This window comes from Hakea prostrata, chromosome 5, assembly GCF_041222555.1.
Source record: "Hakea prostrata isolate BN-2017 chromosome 5, UWA_Hpros_2, whole genome shotgun sequence".
Classification (NCBI taxonomy): Eukaryota; Viridiplantae; Streptophyta; class Magnoliopsida; order Proteales; family Proteaceae; genus Hakea; species Hakea prostrata.
The window spans coordinates 45993907-46004379 of NC_142604.1; positions in this window are offsets into that span (position 1 = coordinate 45993907).

The window sequence follows — 10473 nt, forward strand, 5'->3', positions numbered from 1 at the left end:
TCAAGGTATAGATCGTGGACTTCTATTCGGACACCCCACAAATTTACTTGGCTAGACCTTCGGGTTTTTGGACTTGCAATACGGATCCTGGGTTAGAAATACGGGGGTTGTTACAAGATGGCTCCAACTCAAGAAGCTCTTCAAGTGGTGTTCTAAAATGTAGTTGTTGAACCAATGGCTGACATCCCCCAAGTCTTCCCATACCATAAATACTCTTGAGTGTTTTTTTTTTTAATTTATAATTTCTGCATAGTCCTTTTTATTTCAATTCTTGCAATATTGATGAGTTGGTTAAAATGAATTCATCCCATGTCTAGAAATAGGTTTTCTGCATGATTGAAGCTGTTGTGTGTTTCTTTTGCCTATGTTGCCTATGGTCCAGATTTAAAGTAGTGATTGAGATAGGGTTTGTTGCGCAATTAATGGAGGTTAGTTGAGCTTAAGTATTCCCTGAACCACTTTCAATGTCATTCAGAAAACCCCCTTGTTTCTAGTAACATATGATATCATAGTCATCCAAAATAATATAATCAACAAATCAAGTCGTGAATCATGATTCACACATCGTTCTTTAAAAGATAATCCTCTTCAATCGCATTTTTTGTTTTTTCTTTGGGGTAACGCTTTCAACTACATTAATGGTTACACCTGCAACTTGAATCTCATACCGTCCGTAAAGTGCAGGGACCACTCCTCACCTGTCCTAAGTCCTAACCCTAGCCTATCCAGCTTGGAAAAATGTCCTCGCCTCTTGACTTTAGCCCGTCAAATGCCCCCTTACTGTTTTAGCAGAGTTGTTCATTTACACGGGTCTCAGCCTTTTCTTAACTGGCGGGCTTTCTCAAGCTTCCTTCTTGATTTTGAAGCTCTTCTCTTCGTGTCCATGCTGAGGGGTAAGCGCCCTTCTATCTAGTCAGCTATTTCATAAGCGTGAGCCTTTCATTCATAGTGGGGTTGACTACCCATGCCCCCTAGGGTTGAGCGGCGAAGAAGCTCGACTGAGACGAGGGCCAAACTTCAGCCTTATTGAAGGGGTGGAACAACAAAACCCAATAGAGCACCTTCAACTAAGAAGCTGACCAACCCCCAGGTCAACCCCTTTCTTTCTACGTAGATAAGGTGTGGCTCTAAACTCCCCTTATTTCTAGTCATCAATGATGTGAATCAGAGGTAAAATGTGTAGTTTTTTTCTCTTGGATCTTTTAAAGCCCCTAGATTTGATGGGTATAATGATTTTTTCTTTCAAAAATTTTGGGATTTAATTAAAGAGGATATAGTTAACTTTGTCACTTCCTTCTTTTTTGAAGGTCGTCTACCAGATGGATTCAACCACACCCTTTTGTGCATTATCCCTAAAAAGGAAGAGGCGAAAATCGTTTCTAACTTTCAACCTATAAGCCTGTGCAATGTGTTGTATAAGATCATAGCAAAAAATTTGGCTAAAAGACTGAAACCCCACCTTCCTAGTATCATTTCACCAAATAAGGTGCTTTTGTGGCAAACCAACAAATCACTGATAATGTCATAGTAGCCCATGAAACTTTTCATTATATGCAAAAGTCCCGAAGCAAAAATGGGTTTATTGCTTTGAAATTGGATATGTTCAAAGCAATGATAGAGTGGATAGGGATATTATTGTCAAACTCTTTAATTTTCTTGGTTTTGATGAAAAGTGGTGTATCTCATCAATGCTTTAATTTCATTGCCAACGTTTTCGATCAAGCTTAATGGGTCTTGGTGGTTTTCTGGATCTCGTTGGTTAAGATAATGATGCCCTCTTAGTCCTTATCTTTTCCTATTAATTATGGAAGTCTTATCCCCTTTGCTTGATGAGTACAAATCTCTTAATCTACTGCATGGCATAAAAATGGGACGAGGGGCTCTAGAAATTACTCAACTCTTTTTTGCAAAGAAGAGACTGAGGAAGTATTGGCTTTGAAAGCAATTCTGGAACTGTTTTCTGATATAACAGGTTAGGAAATCAACTTCGAAAAAAGAGGAGTATTTTTCAACCGAAATGTGCCTAGAGAAACAAGAAGTCAGATATTGTCATTTTTGAGAGTATCAGAAATCAAAGGGGAAACTACTTACTTGGGAACAAAGTTTTTGGTGAAGAAAGGGAAAACAAAACTTTTACAAACAGTCTTGGATCGGATGACTAGAAAGATGGCATGCTGGAAAGGAGAAAATTTATCCTTTGCTGGAAGAGGAGTAATAATGCAGGCGACAATTCAATCATTGGCGCTCTATTAGATGCAATGTCTAAGGTTTCTGAAGACAATCTGTACCAAAATTGATGCATTGTGCCAGAAGTTCTGGATTGGACGACTAAGGAAGAATAGACAACTCAATCTTATCTCATGGGGGAAATTTTGTCAATCGAAAGATAGGGGAAGAATGGGATACAAGAAGATTGAAGATTACAACTCAGCCCTATTATTGAAATAAGGATGGAGAATTTTGATCCAACCTGAAGCATTGTGGGTTCGAGTACTGTGAGCAAGATATTTCAAGAATTTCTTTTATTTAATCCAAAAGTGAGAACAAAAAAGGGGTCATGGATGTGGAACAGTATCTCCAGTACAATTCCTCAATTAAGGACTATGGTGATTCGTAAATTGGGAAATGGAACTCAAACATCTTTCTGGTTTGATCCATGGTTATCTGCATAAGGCGGAATATTATCCAATCTACATGATTTTTCTCTTTGGCATCGGCGGGCCACGGTAGCTGAGGTTTTCAATGATTTGCAAATGCTTGATCCAACCTGAAGCATTGTGGGTTCGAGTACTGTGAGCAAGATATTTCAAGAATTTCTTTTATTTAATCCAAAAGTGAGAATAAAAAAGGGGTCATGGATGTGGAACAGTATCTCCAGTACAATTCCTCAATTAAGGACTATGGTGATCCGTAAATTGGGAAATGGAACTCAAACATCTTTCTGGTTTGATCCATGGTTATCTGCATAAGGCGGAATATTATCCAATCTACATGATTTTTCTCTTTGGCATCGGCGGGCCACGAGTAGCTGAGGTTTTCAATGATTTGCAAATGCTTGATCCAACCTGAAGCATTGTGGGTTCGAGTACTGTGAGCAAGATATTTCAAGAATTTCTTTTATTTAATCCAAAAGTGAGAACAAAAAAGGGGTCATGGATGTGGAACAATATCTCCAGTACAATTCCTCAATTAAGGACTATGGTGATCCGTAAATTGGGAAATGGAACTCAAACATCTTTCTGGTTTGATCCATGGTTATCTGCATAAGGCGGAATATTATCCAATCTACATGATTTTTCTCTTTGGCATCGGCGGGCCACGGTAGCTGAGGTTTTCAATGATTTGCAAATGCTTGATCCAACCTGAAGCATTGTGGGTTCGAGTACTGTGAGCAAGATATTTCAAGAATTTCTTTTATTTAATCCAAAAGTGAGAACAAAAAAGGGGTCATGGGTGTGGAACAGTATCTCCAGTACAATTCCTCAATTAAGGACTATGGTGATCCGTAAATTGGGAAATGGAACTCAAACATCTTTCTGGTTTGATCCATGGTTATCTGCATAAGGCGGAATATTATCCAATCTACATGATTTTTCTCTTTGGCGTCGGCGGGCCACGGTAGCTGAGGTTTTCAATGATTTGCAAATGCTTGAGAGGGAGATCTCTTCGACTCTTTTTAACCTTGCCCCCATGATAAATCTGCCATTCAATTTGACGGACCAAGATGATTTGTAATCCTTTTTGCTTTCCCCACATGGGGAATTCATGGTTAAGATGACCTTCCGCGCAATAGTTGATGCACGTTCTCCACCTACTATAGATAATTTTGCGGCATGGTGGAAGTTTATATGGAAATTATGCATCCATCCTATATTTAAAAAAAAAAATTCTGGCATGTTTTGAATGCAAGGTTACCCGTTAGAGCAAAAGTCGCTCAATGGACAAACATTCGGCCTGAATGTGTTTTTTGCAACAAGGAAAATGAAACACCTTAGCATATTTTTGTCTCTTGTGATTAGACAAAAAGAATTCATACTGCTAGACCATTAGGCTTAAAAACAAAAAATTAGTTTGATACATCTCTTCTGAGTGTGTGTCAGAACTTTCATTCTCAAATGGACAAGTAAAATGCTACTTACAATTTTTATAATTACTTGTTAATTTATTTGGCAAAAAAGAAATTCTCAGGTATTTGCACATAAAATACCCAAGCCATTGTTGGTACTTTCTTGAGTAAATCAATGGATAGTAGCATTGCAACTACAAGAAACCAAGAACAAAAATAATATTCCTCACACAATACAAAATTCAACACAAATTGATACTTTGTTATCGAGAAGTTTTGAAAATCATATTTGTCTCTATATACCACAAACCATTAATAATGTGTTAATGTGTAAGGATATTTAACAAAAGGATAGGAGTTTTCGGCTAGACCATGGGAGTCTATAGAGATGAACATATGAGATTCATCAATTTTGAAAAACTCAACACAAAAGATGAATTGAAGGCAACACTTTTTGGTATACAAGCAGGAATTGATGAAGCAAATGAATAACAGCTAGAATTAAGAGAAATTTGGAGTACACACCTAGCACTACTGAATCTCTTACCAAAGCCAACAACAAGTTTCTGGCCCCTTAACGTAATATTTAAGTTAATGTTGGTTGCTAAAACAACACAAATATTAGATATGATGCATGCCCATCCCCAATGCTCCAAAAATTGTTTGTTAATTTAGCCATGACAACATCTAATCAAGAAGTAGGAAGTAGTGGAACTCAAGCTAATATTTGTAAGCATATATGTAAGTGTTTTTAGTAATGTAATGAATCTTTTCCTTTTATCAAAAAAAAAAAAAAAAAAAAAAAAAAAAAGAAGAAGAAGAAGAAGAAAGCCTAATGTAGTTGTTTCATGCTCAGTCAAAAGATAGTGGTCCCATGCCCAGTGAAAGAGCTAAGACATAGTGATTATCAAACTGGGACTTTGCTTGGGTGCTACGTATTTAATGCACAGGACCGTTAAGCCAGCTATCAGATCGAAATTTTGACCAACCATTGAAATTCAACGGTCAAGATTCAATTTCGATCGAGATTTCGAATCTGATGGTCCGAAATCTCGGCTTGACGATCATGCACATGACCCAAGCAAAATTAATCAAACTACATAGGAGTACTAAACTTGGGACCACTAAAGCACCACCTCCACTAATATGCTTTCATTTGTCAGAGGTTAGGTTTTCTACACCTAAATAACTAATAAATGTGTTTTGAAAAGACTATTTTGAATGGTTAAGTAAGTCCCAAGAAGAAAAAAAAAGATATATTTGAGTATTATAAGTGATGTTTATTATTCTTCTCTATACAAAGGATGGAGGTACTGTTCATTCTTTAGTATTATTTTCTAGGAATCCTGTTTTTCTTTTAACCGTATTGTTGTAAATAGATCGGTGAATATGGATTTTGGATTCCTTGAGTAATTCATATGATGTTGTTTTTACTTAGAGGTATAAACAATCAATGCACTTCACACAAATTGGGATGTTTAAATACCTTAAGAATAATATTTATACATCTAAAGTTTATCAAAGGAAATATATGAGAAAAGTATTTAACATACTAGAAATTTTGAATCTAAATCCAATTCAAAGTCGGGTGAATCCAGACTATTGGATGCAGACTTGCATCCTTAGTAGAACTTTGGGAAAATTACGTGATTAGTTGCATCTAGGTTTCCCCTTTCAAAAATAGCCACTCGATGTTTCACTTTACAAAATTAGGCCAATCCAGTGTTGTTTAGGTCTTCTTTTAAAATCAAGATTTTGGTAATTCATATCATGATTGACTAATATCAATATAAATATAGAACTTCTTCCATTTCTTTATTATCACTGTCATCTACTAGTACCATAGAGGAAGTTCTCAACTCATTCATTTGGCTCTTTAAAGTCACGAATTTTATGTGACAAGTGAATAAAAGAATCAGTTAGAACATTATGGGCATGAGATTTATTAATAAAAATTCTCTAAACATAAGTTTTCATTTGATGTGTGAGGCTACCTCTGTATATGATTACTATCAATCAATAAACTCTTAAGTTTATCTACTGTCCCGGACTGAATTTGTATGTAATGGTATTTCGAAAGAAGAAAAATTTTGTAACAAAGGAAAGTTCTAAAGAAAAATTTCAGGCATCGGAGAAAACCAACTATTATAAATTGTGTATATATATATGGAAACAAAGATCATGGCAATGCAATTGAAGAGATTAGATGGTTAGGGCACTTTTATTTCCTTGAAAAAGATTGTGTGAAGTTGGAGAGAATTGTCAACTTCATTGCTAATTAACTTGTAAAATTATGAAAGATGAGAACCGAAAGATGACTTGTTCCCTTTATTCTACGTTAATGTTTTTCAGTTTTCAAAAATGACTCAATTAAAAGTGCAAGAAATAAGTTCGTGTTACAGTTGATTCATACACCTTTCTAATATTGTATCAAAATTATTCTATATGATGCAATAAAAATGTAAAAGAATATATATATATACTGGAAAAATAAGAAGACATCAAAGAATTAGATATATATATATTGAAATGGAAAAGACATAAATAATGGTGAGAGTTTAGAATTACAATTTATTTTAGATATAAGTAAGAGCAAATTACACAGCATCCACTATTTTGGGGTGAAATTAATGACCACCCACTATTGGCTCATAAATTACATGGCACCCACATACAAATTACAAGTTATCTATAATTAAGTTTGTTGTTACAATGGGTTATGAAATTACATAAATGACCTTTGATGTCATACTCAACCCCTAGGTGATGGGTGAAGGGAATTCACACATCTTCTTCAAAAACCGCCCCACTACAGCTGATGACCAGACCCTTCCTGTTGCTTGGGATTCTCCCGTTCACCCACTTAGGAGTTGGATATGGCATCAAAGGGCATTTAAAGAATTCATAATTCATTTTAACAGCAAACTTAACTGTGGGTAACTTAGTAATTTATAAGAAAATAATTGGTGGGTCACTAGTTTCACCCCAAATAATGAAATTTAAATGGAATAAATATATAGACCCCGTTGGGAGACTCACCCACCACAACCAGGTGTGCGACCCGGGTCGAACATCGGATTAGTCAAGGCAAAGCCTTAGAAACCGGGGTTGGCAACAAAAAATTTTTTTTAATAAATAAATAAATAAATAAATAAATAATAAATAAACAAAAAAGCCTTATATATATATATATATATATATATATATAGACCCCTTAGGTTTGCAACCAATCATATTACTATCATATAAAAAGAAAAACTTGACACAGTAATGGTATGTATTTTCACTAGACCAGAATACCCAGACCTTCAAAAAGCGCAACCCTTCATAATGGTTCCTCCCAAGAGGTACTTCTTTCCAAACAAATCATACCTTTCCAAAATTACCAATATTCACTTCTTGAGATATGGAGGCATTAAAAATCTCACAAAACTTTTTGGTGTGCTGCAGAGGAGAAGCTCTAAGGGCCTGTTTGGTTACATAAGTCTGGAGATTTCAAATATCTAGAGATTTCAAATCTATGGAGTCATAATTTATAAAATTAAATGTTTGGTTGTGGAATGAAATCTGTGGATTCATCCTAAAAAACCATTTGATCGACGTGATTTTTGTGAATGTGCAAATGTATAGCTTTTTTGAAATTTCTGAATTTCACCCATTACCCATAAATCTACAGATTCACGTTTTTAGTGTAAAAAGGTGAATTTCTAGATTTCATGAATCTAGAGATTTTTACAACCAAATGGGCCCAGATTCATGAATCCAGAAATATGAAATCTCTAGATTCATGTAACCAAACAGGCTCTAAAGCAACTATTCTAGATTCACTTTTAACCCATGGTGTTGGAATGAAGCATGTTATGAGTCACTAGCAACGTAATTAACATCAAGTAGACTACAACTTTATATCTTTTGTATATTTTGTATCCAAGTAGACTTGAATATTATATATTCGTATTTGTACTTCCTAAATTGTTTGCTTAGAATATTTTAGCCGTTCTTGGATTTTTTTTGTCTAAAGTATTCATATTCTAAGAATAAAATATACAAGGAATAATTACTATTGCCCTCGTGTAGTTTGATTTTATTACTAATAAAACCTTGTTCTTTACGAAATTACTGTTGCTCCCCTTCCTTATAACGATGTTAAGTAGCCCTTAAGTTTGAATATGTAAAGTCTAATTTGTCCTTCATTATAATTAAGAAATCAAAAGACGTTGCTACCCCACTTATAAAAACCAAATTAAATGTCAATTTTATCCTAAACTTTATTTATTTGAATTAAATAAATGAGCAAAATCCAAATCGGATTTGGTTTCCCACCTTCACTAAACTTTATTTATTTGAATTAAAGAAATGGGCAAAATCCAAATCCATTTTGATTCCCACCTTCCCTAAAGTTCATTTATTTTGAAATAAAGAAATGAGCAAAATCCAAATCCGATTTGATTACCCGCTTTCACTAAGCTTCATTTATTTTGAAAATATTTTAGGTGATTTTCAGTTTCTAATTTGAGTTGAATTCGATTTTCCTTCCTCTTCAGTTTCTATTTGAGTTTTATTCAATCATTCTTTCTTTATTTGGTGAGTTTTTTTTTTAGAATGAAACGGATTATAGTTATTTTTTTCTCCACAGTTAATTAAGGGTACTACTGTAATTAGACAAAAGGGTAAATAAATAAAGAAATAAGTATATGGGTATTTAGGGTTTTTGAAAAAATATATAGGTGCCACATCATTAGTAAACTAACGAAACTTAACAGTAGGGGACATTAGTAATTGTAAACAAAGTTAAATGTTGAATTAGTAATTTTGAAAAGTACAATGGATACAGTAGTAATAAAATCAAAGTACAGGGGACAATAGTAATTATCCCAAAATACAATAAAAGTAAATATATGAGATTTTTTTCCCTAAAAAAAAGTGCACCTAAATGGTGGTAGTTTTCACGAATGCCACTTAATTAAGTCTAGAAATCAGGAGTTGAAGTCTTGAGTGAGTGAGTTTGAATATACATTCTACCTGTCTATGATTATTATGACCAGTCGGTAATTAAACGGCTTGATACAGTTGTGTTAGAGTGAACAGATCCTAAGTAAGGCCGAACTTATAAAAAATGATGATGCATGTCTCTATTTGCTCTCTCATTTTCCAATAATTCAATTAGCACATAGAGCCAACGGTGCAAATATCTTCAAAAGAACCTCTAGTATTCCCAATATTTTGTATGTCATAATTTTTTTTTTTTTTTTTTTTTTTTTTAAAAAAGAGGGAAAAATTTTATTTTTTTTTTTTAAAAATAAACAACACGGGGCCCCTTAAGGGATTTTGGAACCATTGGTCCCAATGTCGGCGACATATCCCCGGGGGGCGCCGACACACGGCGATATGTCGCCATGTCGCTGGGGGGCGATACGACACCCCCGAGCGACACCGACATCGCGAGAAGTCGGTCGATAAATCGCCGACTTCTCGCGATATATCGCTAACGGTCGAAATTTCGACCGTTTGCGATATATCGCGAGAAGTCGGCGATTTATCGACCGACTCTCGCGATAAAAGAGCGAGAATTCGGGCGAATTTCGCCCGATTTCGTTCGAATTTTTTTTAATTTCTCTCTCTTCTCCCCCAGCTTCTCTCTCTCATTTTTCGCACTTTTCACTATATTTTCGTCCGATCTTCGACATCTACGGGTACATCTTGCTTCCTTGTTGCCGGATATCACGTTGTTTACGTCGATCGATAGCCGTTTCGCACAGATCTGAGAGTTTTTTCGTCAAACAGGTAACCATTCTTATCCAAGTAAATTTTCACAAAATGCATGCTATATGATGTTGGATGATTTTGAAATTAATATATGTTGAATACCATGTGACGATCTACGATTTCACGGAGTCGGAATTTTTTTCCACAAAGTATTTAATTTTTTTATTTTTGTGGGTAAAAAATGATATTTTGATTATCTTGTATGATTACTTTTTAAGTGATACAGTGGTTGTATGATGATAGAAAAAACATATGTGGAACTCCGTGAGCCGATCTATGGACTCACGGAGTCGAAATATTTTTTGACCGAAAAATAAGTTATTTTATTTTTCAAAAAATATCCTGATATTAATAAAAATATCAATAATTATGAAAAATGCAAAAAATAGGGAAAAATGGGGGAAATGTTTTGAAAATTATGGAATAATTATATAAGTATTTTTCAACTGTTGGTTGTGTTGCCCATGTGGCTTCATCGCCGGTTTTGATATGGGCAGCTATTTTTATAATTATATCATACATGCAATATTCATAATTTCATATATGATTGTTTATATGTGTATAAAGTATAAACAATTATAATGATGTTGTTATTTGTTAATGTTATTTGAATGCAACGATCATCATGTCTGTGGTGGGAG